Here is an 18,331-nt window from a genome sequence, read left to right as displayed (position 1 = left end):
TCTTAAAAATAGAATCAATAACTTTGACTTTGGTAATTTGGAAGTTAGCCTTTTTAAAAGCATGAAACTAGACAGGAGTCATCCCTAATAGTCTCTTCCTGCTCTGTAATAAGGGAATTCTACTGGCTCTTTATCTTCCCCCTACCCAGTCCATTTTTATACCGCAGCCCACTAAATCTATGTAAAATAACATGCACTTCAACCAAGCTCAGAAACCTACGATGTTTCCCTATTATCTACTCAATTAAAGTCATACCCCACAGCCAGGTTTTCAAAGTTCTTCAGAAAGTGGCCCACTTCACCTATCAGATCTCACCAACTGCAGCTGACACCCTCTGCCCATTCCATGCCCAATGGTACCCTCTGCTCAACCATGTGCACACCCAGGCCACCTATGTACCTACTGGTCTGCCCTCCCCAATCCCTGCTCTGAGCTGCCCACATTCACTAGATCCTTTCAGGTCCAGCTCAGGCATCTCATTCTCCCATGCACCCTTCCCTGTTGGCAATAGTCCGTGCCGATGTTTTACATCTTTAATTTCCTTCAAAATTATTGCCTGTACTATTTGCAGCTCTGATTCTCTACTTAGTTGTTAGGCACAACTTATATTGCCACTATTTATGATGCCACCACTGTGATGGGTGAACCTAGTGTGATGGGCCCTCATAGGAGCAGGCCTTGCACAGCACTTTTTGGCAAGGAAGCTCACCTGGTTCAAATGGTCAGTCCATCTGGCCCCCAGAGATCTATCTGCTTCAGATTCCTATTTTAATTGCCTTGGAAGGGCTCTTTTACTAAGATTGGAAAGACAGAGAAAAAAAAAAGATAATTTAAGAAGCAATGGTATTATATCATGGGCTATGGAATAAATTATATTACTAAGCATTTAAATAATGCATTTAAATTATACAACAAAATCATTCAAAAATTCGTTCTTTAGAATATTTATAGGTGTCATACATACCCACAAAGAATATTCAGTGGTCAGATAAGTTTCATAAACACTGTATTAAACGAACAGGTTTCTTGACTGTAGCATTTCTCACTCTTTAATGTTTGCACTAGAATCTTCCTGAGTGGATTAGAATACAAAGCATTTCTCCAGCTAAGCTCACCTCAGGACCATTTTTCTATGGAGAAACTCCAGGGACTTGTGTTTTAAGGAACTCATTCTGGTCAATGCTGATGTGGTTCAGTCATTACCTTCCAGGCTCTCCTCAGCAGGGTCTTACTTGAAGCCTTAGCAAGAGATTGTAAAGGAAATGCTTATTTTCTGTTCCTGACTTGATCTGTGTTTTGTCTCCTGGTTGTGTGAAAGTCCTCTGCTCTTTTTTCTGTGTGTGTTTCCCACACTTTTTCGTGTCCAATGTTGAGCCACACTCACAACGTGCAGATAATTCTTGGCCTCTTTCTGCATTTGGGTCGCTATGAGTCAGAATCCACTCAACAGCAAAGGGTTTGGTTTTTTTTTTAGTGTCTGCATTTGCTCAAAGTTTGCATTCCAGTTCAGAGAGGCAGCATGATGTATTGATTAACACTGTAGACTCTGGAGTCACACAGCCTGAGTGTCCATTACAGCTGCACCACTTACTGAGGCACAACTGTGTAAACCTGGGAAGTTATTTAAACCTTCTGTGCTTCAGTTTCCTCATCTATAAAATAAGGATAACGAGAGAACTTACATCATAAGATTTTTTGAGAAGTTAATACATGTAAAATGTGTATACAGAGTCCAGCCCTAACTGTTTGCTACTAGTATTTATTTACAGCAGCCTTCGGAAGACTTTCTATACTTTGGTGGGAAAGAGAAAGAGAGGAAATAGGGAGAATGAATTAACTGTTTTTGGTGAGAAAAGAACAGCTTCTCAGCTGAGCGTTACCTCTAAGAGTTAGTCCCCATTACTTGACTACAGGGGTGTCCACAAACTTTTTATGTCAAGGGCAGGATAGTAAATATTTTAGTCTTTGCATGACATAACGTCTCTATGGTAACTACTCAACTCTGCCCTTGTAGTGTGTAAGCAGCCATTGACAATATGACTAGGCTTCTGTTTACAAAAACAGAAAATGGGATGGATTTGGCCAGAAAACCAAGGTTTACTTTGCTGACCCCTGCTCTATTACTGTTGTTAGTTGTTATCAAGTTGACTCCTACTCATGGTGACCCCATCCACAACAGAAGGGAACACTCCCCAGTCCAGAGCCATCCTCATGATCGCCAGCATGTTTAAGTCCACGGTTACTTTCCAACCCAGGGGGCTCATCTTTCAGCACTGTATCAGACCAAACTCTGTTGTGATTCGTAGGGCTTTCACTGGCAAATTTTTTGGAAGTAAACTGTCAGGCCTTTCTTCCTAGTCTGTCTTAGTCTGGAAACTCTGCTGAAACCAATCTACCATGGGTGACCCTGCTGGTATATTAAAATGCCAGTGGCATAGCTTCCCGCATCACAGAAACCCACAAGCTACGACAGTAAGACAAAATGGAAGATGAGTAGTGGGCTTTGCTGTTATCACCCCTGAATTTCCCAATCTTGAGCTTTGAGCCCACCAGATGGGAATGAGGAAGCAGGCTCCTCTGGAAGCCAGTGGCCATCATCTCACTACTATGAGAGAAGACAGACCAAGGAAAAAGCCAACACACAGTGGAGAGAAGAGTTGAGAGAACTGCAGAAAACCACAGCACCACCCTAACACTGCCTTTTAGATCAGCTCTGCTGGAGGCTGCCCTACCTTGGGACTTTCATGGTTATATAAGCCAATAAATTCCCATTATTGTTTAAGCTAGGTTGAATGGATTTATTGTCATGTACAAACCACAATCTTCTACTGGTACAACATGATTATAGCTATATTAAATACATTAGTGAAGATTTTATGGTGGGTGCTCTTGGTGTTCATTTTGTATTTTACATCTAGTTAAAACTCTTGCTGACTTATTCAGAAAAGATAATTTAACAACCAAAGTCCATTCCAAAATGAATGCAGAGCCATTTATCTAAAATTTCTAGGACACTGTAGTCATTTCCAAAGTGCTTGGAGACATTACCTTTTAGATATGTATTATTCCTATTTTATTTATAAAGCTCTTTTGGTTATATTGCTTCTGTCTCTCCTGTTATTTTACATAATAAAAACAAGCAAATTCTGCCATCAGTCTCTAACCCCTCAAAGATCTAACTCTAGATGAGAAGGATTCTCAGTAAAAACAAGAGAGGCACTTGCACTGCCTTTGTAAATCAGCTTCTTCTTGTAAGAGTCTTTAGTGTTTTAGAGTCAGTCCTAAGCATAAAACTCCAGGATGCTGTGGCCACCACTTTAGCTCTTGTCTAGAACAGGCTAGGTGATGCGGGGCACTTAGGCAGTAGCTGGAAAAGCCTTCCAAGTCCACCTCCAAAAACCAAAAACCTGTTTCCTTCGAGTCGATTCCGACTCGCAGCGACCCAATAGGACAGAGTAGAACTGCTCCATAGGGTTTCCAAGGAGCAGCTGGTAGATTCAAATTGCCAACTTTTGGTTAGCAGCCAAGCTCTTAACCACTGCACCACCAGGGCCCCCAAGTCCACCTAGAGACTTTGTATCTTGAACACAAGAAGTGGAAAAGGCCTTATTCATAGCATTTAGCCCAAAGATAGAAACTGTGCCTATGGGATGTCTGAGTGCCTGGCAGAATTGCTTTACACAACAGACACAATCCTTCACACACACACGTACGCATGCACACTCATGCACACACTCAGACACATTCTGTGCTCACAGAATCTTGCCGACTTGCTGATCACCGCTGGAAAAATTTATGATAAAATAGCTCTTGCGTTGCCATCAGTTCCCACACTGGGTAAACGACAGGGTTAATCAGACCTGAGATCCAATATAGGCATTAGCAATGGGCTGATACTTCTTTAAAGCAGAAGTCTGATATGGATTTCACTGAACTCAAAATCAAGTTATTGGCTGAGGGCTGCATTCATTTCTAGAAGCTCAAGAGAAGAATCCATTTCCTTGACTTTTCCAGCTTCTAGAGGCTGTCTGCAGTCCTTGGTTCATGGCTCCCTTCTATCTTCAAACCAGCGACGGAGGCTGAGTCCTTCTCACATCAAAACCATTCAGATCTACACTTCTGTCTCCCTCATCCACTTTTAAGGACCCTTGAGATTACATTGGTCCTACTCAAATAAACCAGGTTAATCTCCCCATCTCAAAATCAGGAGATTAGCAACCTTAATTTCATCTGCCACCTTCATTTCCTTCCCATGCTATTATCCCCCAAAGGAGGACATGGAGCATGAAAAGACCACTGGAGTCTTCACTGAGCTGATGCCCACAGAGGCAAATGTCAGGGAGAGGGTGATTTCCTGAGGGTGTTACACATGACTTATATTCAGTATCTTGCAGAAAGTGAACTTGTGTCTTCTGTGTGACCTAACTGTCTGTGAGAGGCCACCTACAGTGCAGGCTGAGGCTGAGCTTCAGAGCTGGCAGGAACATCAATGGCTGTACCCCCAGCAGAGTGATGAGCTTTCAAGCTGGGCCTGGCTCAGTTCCTCCAGGAATCCTTTTCACTCCAGGATGGCTGGTTCCTGAGCAAAGCATGCCAACATCCCTCTGCATCGGTGCTTGTGGTCATCTACTGTGTGGTTTTTGTTTGTTTTTTAACAACAGTCTTGCTTTGCGTGGACTTTGCATTCTACTCTGTCCTATAGGGTTGCTATGAGTCTGAATCGACTCGATAGCAAAGGGGGATCCAGGCTGTTGTTGTTGTCGGGTGCCATCAAGTCGATTCTGACTCATAGCGACTCCATGTGACAGAGTAGAACTTCCTCATAGGGTTCACTAGGCTGTAATTTTTATGGGAGCAGATTGCCAGGTCATTTTTCTGCAGAGCCACTGGGTGGGTTTGAACCACAACTTTTTGGTTAGCAGCTGAGCGCTTAATCGTTGCACCACCAGGGCTCCTTCTATCCCGGATACCATGCTGCATTTAGTCATCATGTCTTCTTGGTTCCTTGCAATCTGTGACAATTTCTCTGTTTTTTTTTCTTGTTTTTCATGACTATATTAGTTTCCTAGAACTGGAATTATCACAAATTATGGCAAAATGGGTGGCTTAAAACAACAGAAATTTATTCTCTCACAGTTCTGGAGACCAGAAGTCCAAATCAGGGTGTCGGCAAGGTTACACTGTCTCTAGAGGCTCTAAGAGAAGATCCTTCCTTGTCTCTTCCAGCTCTTGGCAGCCCCAGGTGTTCCTTGGTTTGTGGCAGTGTAATTCCAATCTCTGCCTTTGTTTCGCATGCCATCTTCCCTCTGTATCTGTGTGTCTCTTCTCCACTTCTTATAAAGACACCAGTCACATTACTTTAAAGGAGCCCTAGTGGTGCAAAGATTAAGTGCTCAGCTGCTAACCAAAAGGTTGGTGGTTCAGACCCACTGAGTGGCTCCATGGGAGAAAGGCCTGGCGATCTGCTCCCATAGAGTATAGCCAAGAAAATCCTATGGGGCAATTCTATTCTGTCACATGTGATGGCCATGAGTTGGAATCGACTCAACACCACACAACAACATATTAGATTAGGGCCCTCCCTACTCCAGTCTGACCTCATGTTAACTTAGCTAATTACATCTGCCAAGCCATCATTTCTAAATAAGGTCACATTCACAGGTACTGGAGGTTAGGATGTTAACACTTATTTTGGGGGACACACAGTTCAACCTTGACACTTTTGAACAATACTGGTCAGGTATTTGTAGAATGTGCCTTAGTTAGGGTTTGTCTAATGTTTTCTCATGACTGGACTGGGATTATTGGAAAGAGTACCACAGAGGGCAAGAGCCCATCTCACCACATCATATCACAAGGCACACAGTATCCCCATGATTTATGGCTTGTGATGGAACATTGATCATTTGGTTAAGGTGGTGTCTGCCATGTTTCTCCACCATAAGGGTACTATTTTCTTCTTTACATACTCTATTCATTAGAATTGAGTCACTAAGTCCAGCCCACACTCAAGAGAAGGGAAATTAAGCTCCATCTCCTGGAGTAAGGAGTAACAGAATTTGTGGATGTATGTTAAAACCACCACAGTAATTAATAAGTATTTGGGGGAGATACTTTGAGGTCATGAAAAATATCCTGCTTCTTCTTAAAGTTTTGCCCACTAACTTGAGCATCTATCAGTGGGTCTTACCTGCAGCAAGTCATGTTCTAAGGGTGATTTTCCATTTCACTCATTTCTTCTGTGTTTAACATCTGGAATTTTTCTAGAAGGAAGATTTTTCCCTTCTCCTCTATTTGTTTATTTATTCAATCATTTATTTATATCAGTATAGGCTCATGGATAATTATTTTATTCTTTGGATTATAATCCAATACTATCTTTATTTGTTTCTTAAATCGTTCTAGCTTCATACATTCGGAGATCCTTCAGGATGTCCTTTCCTTATCATTATTATTTTTTTTAGCACATCCTAACTTCCTGGCACTACAAGATACTCCAGGCTCATCCTGTATTTTCCATGTTCCAGCCCTAGAATCAGCCATTTCTCCAAGGTGCCTCGGTTTTTGTTTTTGTTTTTTTTTTAATTGCAGCATAACATTAAGGAACAAAGATTTAGGAGTGAGTGTGTGTGTGTGTGTGTGTGTGTGTCATTGGAGGGTTTAGGGAAGAAGAGAGAAATACTCTGACTTTGGTTTTAAATATGAGATTTTACTGCTGGATTTAAAAATAGCTATTCTGACTTTGGTTTTAAATATGAGATTTTACTGCTGGATTTAAAAATAGCTATACGGGATGAGTATTGCAATAATCTAGAATCTTTAACTTTACTCTAGAGAAGCTATTTAGTAAAGTAATCCATTCACTACTCAGTGCCTTGGGATGTCTTTCAATGAACCTCCACACACACTACAAGGATTCTTCAGTCATCAAACTTTTATTGAGGCCTACTATGTTCTACATCTCACATACTTTGGACATATTATCAGGAGGGATCAGTCCCTGGAGAAGGACATCATGCTTGGTAAAGTAGAGGGTCAGTAAAAAAAAGAGGAAGACCCTCATTGAGATGGACTGACACAGTGGCTGCAACAGTGGGCTCAGGCGTAACAAAGATTGTGAGGATGGCGCAGGACCACGCGGTATTCGTTCTGTTGTACACAGGGTCGCTGTGAGTTGGAATTGACCTGAAGGCACCTAACGACAACATGTTCCAGGCACTGTGCTATATACTGCTGATGTAAATATGAACGTGATTTTTCTTCTGCCTCAGGCATTCACAGTCTGGTACAACAGGTGCACCACAGTGTGATAAGCACTGGAGTAAAGATTGGCAATGGGTACAGCGTTAGCACAAAACAGGGAAGGACTATTTTTATTTGAAGAGAACTAGACAAAGCAGAAAAGCACAAGGTTAAGAGTGCAGTTCCAGAGTCAGATTTATAGAGCTGGAATCCTGGTTCCACCACATATTAGTGGCTGACTCAGGACGGTGCAATGAATCACTTTTGTCTGGTCTTCCTCACCATGGTCTTGTAACTCCCACCCAAGCGACTGGGTGGGACTGTGAAAATAAGGTAATTGTGGCCCATCAAGGGGATTGGTCAGTTTTGCCATCCCGCTAGGCATAAAATGAGCCATCCCAGAGGCAAGAAGGGAGGATCTTACCACCACAGAGGAAGAAGAGCCATGAGCTGAGCGGGTCCTTTGGACCCAGAATCCCTGCGCTGAGAAGCTCTTGGAACCAGAAGACAGAGAGAGAGAAAGAGAGAGATGTAGCACTGAAGATGGTGAGAAGTGATGGCAGAGAAACAGCGGGAGGAGAGCTCAGCAGGAGACAGGGCAGAGGGCTTCTCAGCCCACGCAGTGAAAAACTGAACACCTTCAGGCCGAGGCTTACTGTTGGAGTACATGCCTCTGGGCACTTGTTGGTGGAGCTAAAAGAGCCTTGTAACATTTGCCTGAGCAGGGCAGAGGTCGAGGGGCCAGAGAGAGGCACCTGTGGGCATAGCTGAGAAAAGGCTCTCCTGGTGGAAGAACTGTATCCTGAGCGTTTCTGAACCTGAATTGTAACCTGTTACTTCCCTAATAAACCCCATAATCATGAGTATTGTCCGTGAGTGCTTTGTGTCCATTGCAATGAATTATTAAACTCAGCAGAGAAGCAGAGAGTGCTGTGGAAGGGACAGTTGGTGTCAAAATCAGTAAAAATGGCAGAGAAAGCATATCTGACCTCTGCCTCATGGGAATCAGCCTTGGGCTGTTGATCTTGATTCTCCTTCCTCCTTGTGAAATTAGAGGAGGTGAGAGGCTGCCCCCATACCATTTTTACACACAGAAATCTTTCAGCCTCAATTTTCCTACCTGGACCCACCTGCGGTAGAGACAAAGGTATGCCCACCACAAAGTTTCATTTTCATCCTGGGCAAAAGGAAAACTATATTTCTTGGTTCCCTGCAGCTGGGAGGGACCATGTGTCAGACTTGTGGCTAATGGGATGTGGGAAGTGGTAGGATGCTAGCCACTCACAGGTCTGGTCTAGAACATCTGTGTGATCTTCCATGCTCTCTCTGCTCCCTACACAAAAGCCTCCAAGACAGGAGGCACATTATGGGTACATCATGAAAGAAGCTTGGAACCCTGAGTTCATGGCTGAAGGCAAGCTGCCCAGGACAGCTGCCCAACCAGGACCACGTGCATCAGACTGAGCAAGAAAGAAAGAGTCTCACTGCAATTCTGTGGGACTCTTATTGCAACAGTTAACCTATCCTGGTAAACGCACTACCTCAAAGGTTTGTTGGAACACTTCCCTGAAATTAAAAAGTACTTGATAAGCTCTCAATAAATAATAGCCATTATTATTATCATTATCATGGTGTTAAAGAGGGGAACACACTGTAGACTTGGGTCTTGAGGGGATTGCCAGGTGGATCATCGGTGATGAGAGGATTCATGAGTTCTGGGCAGAGAAAAAAGGAGGCAAAAAGTAAAGAAAGGACAAAGGGGGTAAGTGAGAGTATTTTAAAAAAAGGGAAAAAGAAGTGAAGTGGGACAAGAGCTGACCAATAGTGGACGGAACAGCTGCCCTGGAAGCGTCTCCCTGCCCACCTAGAGTCCCAGCTCACTGCAGTGTGAGCATTCCTGTTGTGCCTGCTGACAGCTGCTCAAAGCCTCTTTTTGATAGTTCTCCCTCCTCTGTTCCAGAGTCAGAGGCCTGGCTTTTTCATTTGTTTTAACCTGATGGAAAGGTCCTTCCTGGACACTTGTTTCTACTGCTTGAAATGTGTTTCCTATCACCTTCCAGTAACAGAACAGTCTTAATAGACTGTAGGAGACAAAAGAGAGCAGAGAGCTCCACAGAGGAGAGGCAACCAAACAAAGGACAGAGGAGTCTTTGTCTCTTTGGGCAGCAAGGGAATGAAGGATGAATGTGTAGAATAGGGCTGGATAAGTTGCAAAGAACCCTTTTCCTTAATGTCCCCTCTGTGCAGCACAGACGTCTTCCCAGGGTGAGGGGTTCAACCTGTGGCCATGGAACACATTTTCTCTGGGCAAAGCTAGCCAGTGGGCCTGGGAACTCTTTCACAGTATTGTCAGATGGCTCAGAGGCCTCTTAAAGGAGGAGAATCTTGGATCTTAGAAAGGCACTGTCTCTTTGCTGAACTGACTAAAATCACTTATTCGAAAAGCAATTGTTCTGGGCCCCTGTAAATGCTTTTGAGCTTTAGAGATGGTTAAGTTATGGCTTTTGCTTCAACCCAATGAGATGAAGAGGAATCAGCTACACAACCGGAACATTGACACCAGGATGACCGGGCGAAATCACCCTCATTTATTATAGAAATCTTATCCAACAGAAAACCACATGCTGGAAAAAATGTAGCAGTCGTGTTTCCAGGCAATAGGATCACTCATGCCTGAAAAGCAGGAAGTAACTAGAGCAAGGAAAACCACAGCCAGAGAACTAGAATGCGGATGCATGTGAAATTTATGAAACCTTTACATTGAGAAGTTTCGTTTCCTGATCCAAAAATTCTCCTTCTCTCCAAGTTTTCCCCACCCTCTCCCTGCCTTGCCATTTTTCCAGACTTACTGTCAGCGTTTGGGAGCAATGCCTGCTTTCTGCTGGAGGACCCACACTGACAGCTATGACACAAGCTTCTTAAGAGACTCGTGTGTATAAATTAAGGCGCATTAGCCCATCATGCCCTTTGCCTAGAAAGGAAATCACATTTAGTTATGTGTATCTGTAAATCAAAACTACTTGTCTATGGAGTTCTCGCCGACATGCCAAAACAAAACCCAGGCTGGCCTGGTGTGGGTGAAGGCTGAGTACACAAAGAGATCTATTCACTCCTTTGGGCTTTCAAGAGAATCATACAGTCCAACCAATGTCGACAACATGATCAACGCCTGACTTTCGAGATTACTTTTTAAAGGTACAGCTCACAGCTGCTGCTAAATTTTTCTTTTTCCTCTTTAAAACAAACACTTCAGATCTGATTGGTGGTTATATCTCTTTATGGTACGCAATTTGTATTATATAGTGAATTGGCTATAAAGTCTAATCAAATACCAACCCACTGCTGTCAAGTCAATTCCAACTCATAGCGACCCTACAGGACAGAGTAGAGCTGCCCCACAGGTTTTTCACGGCTGAAATCTTTATGGAAGCAGACTGCCACATCTTTCTCCTGAGGAGCAGCTGGTGGGTTCAAACCTCTGACCTTTCAGTTACCAGCTGAGCACTTAACCACTGCACCACCAGGGATTTTTCTAATCAGATACAAAAAAAAAAAACCCAAACCCTTTGCCATCGAGTTGCTTTTGACTCATAGCAACCCTACAGGACAGAGTAGAACTGCCCATAGGTTTCCGAGAAGCGGCTGGTAGATTCAAACTGCCCAACTTGCGGTTAGCAGCCAAGCTCTTAACTCCTGAGGCCTCCTATAATACTGGATTTTACTCATGCATAGGTTGTACTGTGGAAAACTTCCTGTGTACTGTAGAAAATTCCCTGATATGTCTACAGACATCATCAATACTTAAATGCCCAAACTTCTTCCCAGTTTTAGCTGGCATAAGGTCTTTTAGGGGGAAATTTTCATCCTTCTTTCTTTAACTTCTTTTCTTCCTTCTTTTAGGAATCTCTAAGAGGAAGATATAGCATTTTAAATTCCCTAAATTTGTTTTTTTTGGAGGGTGTGTGTAGGGGCAGTGGTGGTTCAGTGGTAGAATTCTCTCCTCTGATGTGGGAGACCTGGGTTCAATTCCCAGCCAATGCACCTCATGCACAGCCAAAACCCATCTGTCAGTGGAAGCTTAAGTGTTACTATAATGCTGAACGGGTTTCAGTGGAGCTTCCCAATGAAGACAGAGTAGGAAGAAAGGACTGGCAATCTACTTCCCAAAAATCAGCCAATGAAAACCTTATCCATCACAAGAGACCAATCCCCTTGTGCATGGGGTCTCCAAGAGTTGGAGCCAACTTGTTAGCAGCTAACAAGAACAAATTTGTTTAACCACAGGACTCTTTGTGTGGATAGAAGCACAGGTCATTGTTCTGCCAGACACCCTCAGAGAGATGCTAATTTTTTACCCAATTTTTCCAGGTTATGCATATGAATTAGTTTATCAGTCATTTTTCTAAAAACCTCTTCTAGAAGGAAGCAGCAAAACAGAGGTGAGACGGTGAGGGATTCTGGTGTGGCAGGAGGCGCATGAAAGGTGATGGCTGAGGGAGTGGAGGTGGAGATGGGATTCTGGAAGCCTCAGGTTCCTAACCTACAAAAGGGGCATGGTACTGTCTCCCCTGCTGTGCTGAGAGGATCAGCCATGAGATTGCCCTTGGTACATAGAATGTACTTGTTCAGGGATGATTCTTATTTATGATCCCATCACCTCTACAATTAAAAGCATGACTTTGGGCAGTGTTTTTAATCTAGTGTAGCCCGTTTATTCCTGTATAAAACAGGAATCAGTATTCTTCATAAGACTCTTGAGAGGTTATAAATACTTAGCCCCGACCCTGGCACTCAGTGGCCCCTCAGTGCATTTTATGTTAAATTGTTTTTTTTAAGGCCACACGGCCCTCGAGCTGGGAGCTTCCCGTCAGCCTACTTGCCTTGGTTCTGGAGAAGATGCACAGATTTGAAGAAAGCGACGGTGAAAAGGGCAAGAAAATCCTTCTTTTACCTTCTGTTTGTGCTAATTTCTTTCTCCTGGGTTCACTAAGCTCGTCCATCACTCCCCACAGTTTGGAGAGGAGCTGTTGCTTTCACGTCCACCTTTAGAGTTCCCATTACAAAGCACGCTTGACTGAAGATCTTGCCGGACGCCACTCGCCGCTCGGAACAACTGCAACCTCCGCGCAGAGCCCGGATGGCACTTCCTCCCACCGCCTATATTTTGTGACCTCTCCTCATGTGCAAATTAAATTATAGCTGACCTGATCTGGGGTGTCCCTGGGGTGAGCAGAGCCTCGTAATTCTATCCGGTACAGAGTACCTGTCAGCACTCAACCGAATCAATAAATAAGTTTCATGGTGAGTGCTTGCTTCCTTCTTTTTTTTTTGCCAAAGCATAGACTACGGATTAGAGAAACCATCCCAGATGAGAAACAGTGAGCCTGGTTTTCGCTGTGTAAACCCTAAGCAAGGTTTCACAGGGGTTCAGTTCCAAGAGGCAAAGCCAGTGGAAACTGGACGGTTGGCCACTTCTTTATGCTATTTTATTTATGTGCAATCCCATACCAAAAAAACAGTTGCCGTCAATTCCGACTCATGGCGACCCCGTGTGGTCCAGAGTAGAACTCCTCCCCATAGGGACATCAAGGCTATGATCTTTAGGAAGTAGATAGTCTTTCTTCAAATGTGCCTCCAAGTGGGTTCAAACTGCCAATTTTTCAGTTAATAGTCGAGCTGTAACCACTTGCACCACCCAGGGTCTCCTACACAGGGTTATATAAACTAAACGTCTGAGCAGTTTTTCCTTCTAAACTTTCCAGAGAAGAACTTAATTGTAGGTTTTATCGGAGGCATATATATACAGTAAGTGGTGAATTTTATCTCATAGTATTGCTAGCTAGGGGAAGTTTCCTGCCAATTACAGCCATTTTCGCTTGTTGCAGGGTCTGAAATAAAACCATGTGCAAAATTCATAAAAAAATGTTTTACACATTACCCAGCACATGGTAAGAGCAAGATAAATGGTACCAAAGATAATGCACAGTCATGTAATCTTGCGATAATCATTTGTTCTTCATATCTCTGATTTATTAGGTTTCTGAATTAAAAGAAAAACTTGAAAACACTATAAAGTCCAATTTAGCGTGTTCTTTTTACTTAGTAGCAGATATGAGGACGGGGCGGCGGGAAGCTGCTTTATTACAAGCTATTTCCATTTCATTTTGAGATATTTGAAGAATGTTTGTGGGGGAATGGTTTTCTGGCTTTGAAACCTAGACATTTTGTGTGCAACTGGTGTCCTCTAGTGGCCGGGTTGGAGTTTGCAGCCATGTATTGTCTCATTAAAGCTAAATTCATTCTTTCTACCTAACTTACTCTATGAGTCCCTGGGTGATGCAAATGGTTAACCCACTCACCTGCTAACCAAAAGGTTCGAGATTTGGGTCCATGCAGAGGGGACTTGGAAGAAAGGTCTGTCTAGCTACTTCCAAAAAATCAGCCATTGAAAACCCCATGGAGCACAGTCCCACTCTGACACACATAGCAACTGGTTAACTTACCCTATCCCAGAATTACAGGGAAGAAAGAGAAAATGAAGAAGTTGGGAGGCCAGAATCTGGAGTCCATTTGTAATTTAGAAGGCAAAACCCAGCTGGTTTCCTACGGCTTACAAGATAAGGATTCTTAAATGCTTTCTAGGTCTCGCTTCTCTTTTAGTGATGAGGACAATTTTTCTGCTTTGTATTTCTGGGAACCTGCCTATGGTGGGAGCTGGTTTTTCGAGGTGGCCTCAGGTAATTCAGACATGCTCCAAAAATCACACAATTCCCTTTCGCTCTGGGAAACCATGAGATAATGAGGCAGTAGTGAATAGTTGTCACAACAAGAAGAGAATATGTGCTGAGTTCACTTTAATCCAGCATAGGACCAAAGATATCACCTGCTCAAGCATCCTATATGGAGCCCTTGTGGCACAGTGGTTAAAAGCTACAGCTGCTAACCAAAAGGTTGGCAGTTCAAATCCACCAGCTGCTCCTTGGAAACCCTATGGGGCAGTGCACATGGTTAGCACGCATGGCTGCTAACTGAAAAACTGGAGGTTTGAGTCCACTCAGAGGTGCCTTGGAACAAAGGCTTGGCAGTTTACTTTAGAAAAATCAGCCATCGAAAACCCTATGGAGCACAGTTCTATTCTGACACACATGGGGTCGCCATGAATCAGAATCAACTCACAATAACGGGTTTTAAGTATCTGACACGTATACATCTACAACCTGAAGGCTTTCTTCCCATCAAAACTGCTCATCCGCCTGCAGCACCATCTCCGTTTATGCTACGCACTTGGTCTCCGGAGCAGAGACCAAAGGGTCAGTCTCAATTTCTTCTCTCTGAGCTGGTATTATCACCAGTTATGTGATTTCTCCCATTCATCTGTCCAGGACCCAAAAACAAAAAACTCATTGCCGTCAAGTCGATTCTGATTCATAACGACCCTACAGGACAGAGTAGAACTGCCCTATAAGGTTTCCAAGGCTGTAAACCTTTTCCAAAGCAGACTGCCACATCTTTCTCTGGCAGAGCAGCTGGTGGGTTCCAACTGCTGACCTTTCAGTTAGCAGCCGAGAACTTAACCACCAGGTCCCCAAGGCTCTGTCCTGGACACCATTGCTTTATTCCAAGCCTTGATCATTTCCCACTGGGATTGTTTTTTATGTCTTCCTAGCTGGATTCTCTCTCTACTGACAACCCTTTTTTTACACTATTAGCAATTTTTTCTAAAAACCATTCTTAGTAACTGGCGGCCTTATGAGGAGCCCTGGTGGTACAGTGGTTAAACTCTTGGCTACTAATCAAAAGGTCAGTGGTTCAAACCCACTAGCCGTTCTGTGGGAGAAAGATACGACAGTCTGCTTTTATAAAGATTTACAGCCTTGGAAACGCTGTGCGGCAGCTCTACTCTGTCTTACAGTGTCGCTATGAGTCGACTGTAACGGGTTTGGTTTTGGTTTTAATGGCCTCACGAAAAAGTTCAATTATAACATGAATGACCCCAACCCACTCCTTCAGGATCTTTGATCCTATTTCTCCTGACACAGAACATACTGTGCTTCTCTGAGCACCCTGCGCACGCATCCTCCTGTGATCCCACATGCTTTGCTCTCCATGTAGAACCCTGGAGATCCCTAGCCATCCTTCAAGACCTTCAAATGTCATCTTCTTTAGTGAGTATCTCCCAACCTCCTAATGCTTCCCAGGTGATCCCTGTGCTTCAATGACGGTGCTTTGCACAGGAGTCTTGCTATCGTTTGTTTATGTGCTTATCTCCACTTTGAACTCCTCCAGAGCAAAACTCCTGACTTATTCTTCTTTTCGTATGCCCCAGAGTTGCCTGGCATGTATGTAGCAGCACACACATACTAGCCATCTATTTGTAAAGGTCAGCTTTCATTTTATCTACACCTCACCTGTCCAAATGCATTGCAGAGGCACTGTGGAAAGAACATGAAATTCAGCATCTTATAGAACAGAGTTTGAGTCTCAGTGTCACCGCTTACTAGTTGTGTGACCTTACACCAGTTAGTGATCTTTTTGAGCTTTAGTTTTTTCACTTGTAAAATGGAATACCTTCCATGCAAAGTGAGGATTAAATAAAGTAATGCATGTAAAGTAGTGCCTGGCATGGGGCAGGCCCTCAGTGAATGGATTTTTACCTATCTATCCATCTGATGGAGCCCTGGTGGTACAGTGGTTAAGAGCTTGGCTGCTAACCAAAAGGTTGGCAGTTCGAATCCACCAGCTGCTCCTTGGAAACCCTATGGGGCAGTTCTACTCTGTCCTATAGGGCGGCTATGAGTTAGAATCCACTCAGTGGCAATGGGTTTGGTTTGGTTTGGTTTTGGTTATCCATCTGATACATGAGTGCTGGCTGCTACCTGAACCACTATGACACCAGGGTTTCCACCTGAAAGGTAGGTGGTTCAAACCTACAAGTGGCTCCACAAGAGAAAAGTCCTGGCGATTGATCTGTTCCTGTAAAGACCACAGCTTAGGAAACCCTATGGTGCACTTCTACTCTGTCATATAGTGTCATCTAAGTCTGACATGACTTGATGGCACACAACAACAACAGCATGACAAAGTGGACTTGATCTTCCTGAAACAACAGAGTAAACTCAGAAAATCCAGTTAATTGTCTCTGTGATCTCATGCTGGGTTATCTATACTTTCCACCACGATTCTGTGCACATTTTCTCTTGCATTTGGCACAGACTGATTTTTTTTTTAAATGAATGGATGCTTATTCAAAGGGCAATTATTACTTCATGGAAATATTTGTCTGCCATTCCTTAGTTTCAAACTAAGAAGCAAGGGAAAAGTGTGTTTTTACTACTAGGCAATTTAATCATTTTTTCCCTCTCGCCTCCTGTATCTTCAGCAGTGCCAAGTCAGCTGAAAAAGTAATAAAATTGTATAAGCAGACACCATTTCATCATCTTGTCTCAGAAAGTCCTGCTGGTAATATACATTTCATATACTCAAAATAGGGTGTTCGGAAAGAGATGAATTCCAGCTCCCCCTAATTTACTGTCTTTCTTTTCATGGCATCAGATTCATAAAGCATCGCCTGGGTAGCTGGCTGGCCCACTGTCTTGAGGCTGAAGCAAGGCTCAGGGGGTCCAGGATGGAGACATTAGTTGCCAAGTTCCTGCTGACAAGGATACTTGCTTACACCCTTTTAGAGCATTTAGCATAGGCAAAAGAAATGGGGAAAAAGACCTGGCTTGCCAACAAATCATTACGCAAATTCACAAATGTGGTATTAAGGTTTGCTTGTAAAGTGCTCTTTCCATGACAAGCCCTGTTATTAACTGGTGTTTCAGCTTCAAAACTATTTCAGTTTTTATGTTACAGAAGAGACTTAAGAATCCAATTAGCTATGTTTGTTAGAAACGCTTGAACTTTTTCCTACTAGTTGTTTTAGTGTTAAATGAAGCAGTGATAAGGGGGAAAGTTAGAGAAGAGTTTCAGGCTATTGCTTTATGTCCTCATTTTTCATGAAGTTTTGGGACCTATTCTGGATAGACCAACTCTGCAAAGGCAGAAAGAGACTTATCTTTACACTTCTGAGGGAAAGCATGGATGAAATAGCCCAATTATAGGAAAATAAAAAGGAACAATACAGTAATCTAAGAGTCAGACAACCGAATTTAACTCTAATCTCAGTATCTGGAATGTACATTATATCGCTTCCCAAGACCAGATCTTGAGTTGAGTTGGTACAAACCCACACCTGAGGCCACACCACATGTAGCCATCACAGAACTCTCCTCCTTGTAAAGCTCCCTGGGGAACAGACATGTAGATTTCTGCAGTGGGTTATATCCTAACAGGTCAAAACTGGGATCCCAATGACTGAATCCCAACTCTTTGTCATATTTTCCTCAGTCAGGGTTTTAAGAATTGAGCAAGTTCACATAAAAATCTATATGTCTCCGTTCTCTTGAAAATATCAGATGATCTCACCACACCAGGTCCACAATCCCATCAGGCAACAATTGACTGAAACAGAGAACACTTGGCCCCTGTGGATGGGCTGTGCCTTCTCCAGCACAGCAGCCTCCACCCTTCCCACTTCACTCACTCTTCTTGCTTGTCTGACCCCTGAGCCATTTGACTTTGTCTATGATAGTTTGTGGATCCTTGGTGGTGCAGTGGTTAAGAGCTCAGCTGCTAACCAAAAGGTTGGCAGTTTGAATCCACCAGCTGCTCCTTGGGAACCCTATGGGGCAGTTCTACTCTGTCCTATAGGGTCACTATGAGTCAGAATCAACTCGACAGTAACGGATTTGGTTTTGGTTTTTTTTATGATGGTTTATGAAGTGCTTTTGTATATACAATGGTAATTAGTTTCTAAAGATAATGAGTAAGGCAAATATCAGCTTTAGTCTGTTCTACTACTCACATTTCGGTAGCAATTGTTGTCAGTTACCCTTGATTCTGACTGACAGCGACCCCATGTGTACAAAGTAGAACTGCTCCATAGGGTTTTCAGAGCTGTGACCTTTTGGAAGCAGATCACCAGGCCTGTCTTCTTAAGGAGACTCTGAGTGGGTCCAAACCGCCAACCTTTTGGCTAGTAGTTCA

General features: G+C 43.3%; 1 non-coding gene across 1 annotated transcript; it reads left to right on the top strand.

Annotated features, from left to right (window-relative positions):
* The first annotated feature begins 11,213 nt into the window (after nucleotides 1-11,213).
* Nucleotides 11,214-11,284, top strand: TRNAQ-CUG (transfer RNA glutamine (anticodon CUG)). The gene has a single exon. It is a non-coding gene; the product is annotated as a tRNA-Gln (tRNA).
* Nucleotides 11,285-18,331: the final 7,047 nt, after the last annotated feature.

Source organism: Trichechus manatus, unplaced genomic scaffold (genome assembly GCF_000243295.1).
Source record: "Trichechus manatus latirostris isolate Lorelei unplaced genomic scaffold, TriManLat1.0 scaffold00121, whole genome shotgun sequence".
Classification (NCBI taxonomy): Eukaryota; Metazoa; Chordata; class Mammalia; order Sirenia; family Trichechidae; genus Trichechus; species Trichechus manatus.
This window is presented reverse-complemented; position numbering and strand designations above follow the sequence as displayed.